The following is a 2,171-nucleotide window of genomic DNA, read 5'->3' on the forward strand; positions in this document are numbered from 1 at the left end:
GTTAAGCTTGAACGACCTTATTACTTACCTTATTAAAATCTCAGTCCAAAAGGGACTAAAACTGGAGAGAGCTGGTGAGATCTCTGTATGTCAGAGCAAAACATATTTTGTATGGACCTTAGATCTACTATATGTCATCAATAAGTAGTTAAAGTTAAGTACATAATACTAAGAGAATGTTAAGAAATTTCCCATGATCCACCTCTTATGGAGGACTCTATGAATACCCCTTCAATTGATCTCTGACTTTGCGAAGTATTGCCAACTTACCTCAGTTGTACACTGTGTTCTGGGTTCTCTTGTGTTTAACCTACATATTGTTTTTTTTCATGCACGCCATTTTCATGCATCTTGGCATGTTCTCCTCCACCAGTCTCACACATTACTTTTGGATAACTTTATGCCCCTCTTGGTGCAAAAAATTAAGCAGTTCAGCTTGGTTTGATGGCTTGTGATCATCCATCTTTCTCTCGATTATATTCCAGAGGTTTTCAATTTGGTAAAATCAAAGAAAGTCATAATTTTTAGGTGGTCTTTTTATTTATTTATTTTATTTTTTATTTTTCTAGAGCTGTATTTGATAGCTGGGTCAAATTGAGACCAGATCATATTTTCACCACAAGCGAACTGCTCCAATAAAAAAAATTATAATAATTTAAATAAATCTGCACGTTGGGTGTGGGCTTAAAAATAATAATGTGTTACTCATTCTTAATTAATAACACGCGTTAACGCTTTAACCTTTGACAGTCCAAGTCGCTAGTCGACTATTTAAAATTTAAAAGTGTTGCTGAGGTTCTTCCATAAGAATGAGCACAGTTAGTTCAGTTCAGATCTTACATTACTACACAACATCAAAAACAAAACATTCTCATCAAAATGTATGTATGTTATTGATACCATCTTTTTTAGATTCCAGCTTTTTATCCTTTTACATTCATTAATTAGTTACCTTCATTAATGCATCCCAAAATAACATGATTTCCAGTATTTATTCAAAAAGAAATCTGTGATTAGCCATTATTGTGAAAGTCTTGTAAGTAACATGCAATACAAGCTTTCACAAAAAGGCTCCACCATACATGAGCGAAAGAAAATCCTCTTTTTTTATTTTCTGGCCTACTTTTTATCCTGTGTTTCATTTTTAAGAACACAGAAGCCTCCCATGCAGAATCCCTCGCTGTGTTTTAACTGTAAGCTCCCATCATTTTCCCAATATAATCTTTTATCTGCGGTCGTGGCGCGAATCCAATTTCCACCTAGTCCTCGCTCACCGACATCTGACAAGTCCGAGCTTTGTCAGACAGGTTGAGCTCGGAAGCCCGTCAGCCGAGCCGTTCCGGACTCATCCCCAGCCTGTCTGTCAGGGCTCATGCAATATTCAGCTGTTGGTTCCCCCGGCGCACGATCCAATATCGCCGGCCCGGGCAGCCCGGAGACGGCCCCCGGTGGACCACGGCTCGGCTGGGCTGCAGTCAGACATCCTCTCTCACCGGAGCCTTCAGCTCCTCATCTTTAAAGAGATAGTAGAAAGCCTTTAGGCCCCGAGTTACGCCAAAGCAAAGAGCATCCAGTCTTTTCAATAATGCATGACACAGGTTGGATAGAGAACCCGTCTCTCAGAATGACGCGAGGAAGTTCAGCTCGGTTCTATTCAGTGTTATTTATATAGTGCTTTTTTATACCAGAGACCCGCTTCTAAAGCGGCGTTCCGCAAATGCCGGCCCGGACCTCTAATGAGCCGAGTGAGAGAGACAGTGGCAGATAAAAAAAAACAAGCTAAGAGAGAAATGGAGGAATATCTCAGGAAAATTCTCAAGAAACGGAAGTAGAAAAAAAGAAATCTCTCCTAGTCTAAATTATTACTTTTTAAGATTACATTTTTTTTTTTCATTCATTACATGGCTAATTACCCAACCCACTCATTAGGACTGCCCCTATCGCTAAATACAGGTGAAGTCAGCCAGTAGAATCACAGCGCGCTCGGTGGAAAGCGCAGCGACTCGGTTCCGATACATCAGCTCACAGATGCCCTGTGCTGATCGACATCACCCTTAGGAGTGATGTGGGTAGAGAGAGAGAGAGAGCACCATCAACCCACCCAGAGAGAGCAAGGCCACTTGCCAATTGTGCTCTCTCAGGGCTCCGGATGCTGTCAGCAAGCCACATGG

Source organism: Astyanax mexicanus, chromosome 19 (assembly GCF_023375975.1).
Source record: "Astyanax mexicanus isolate ESR-SI-001 chromosome 19, AstMex3_surface, whole genome shotgun sequence".
Lineage (NCBI taxonomy): Eukaryota > Metazoa > Chordata > Actinopteri > Characiformes > Acestrorhamphidae > Astyanax > Astyanax mexicanus.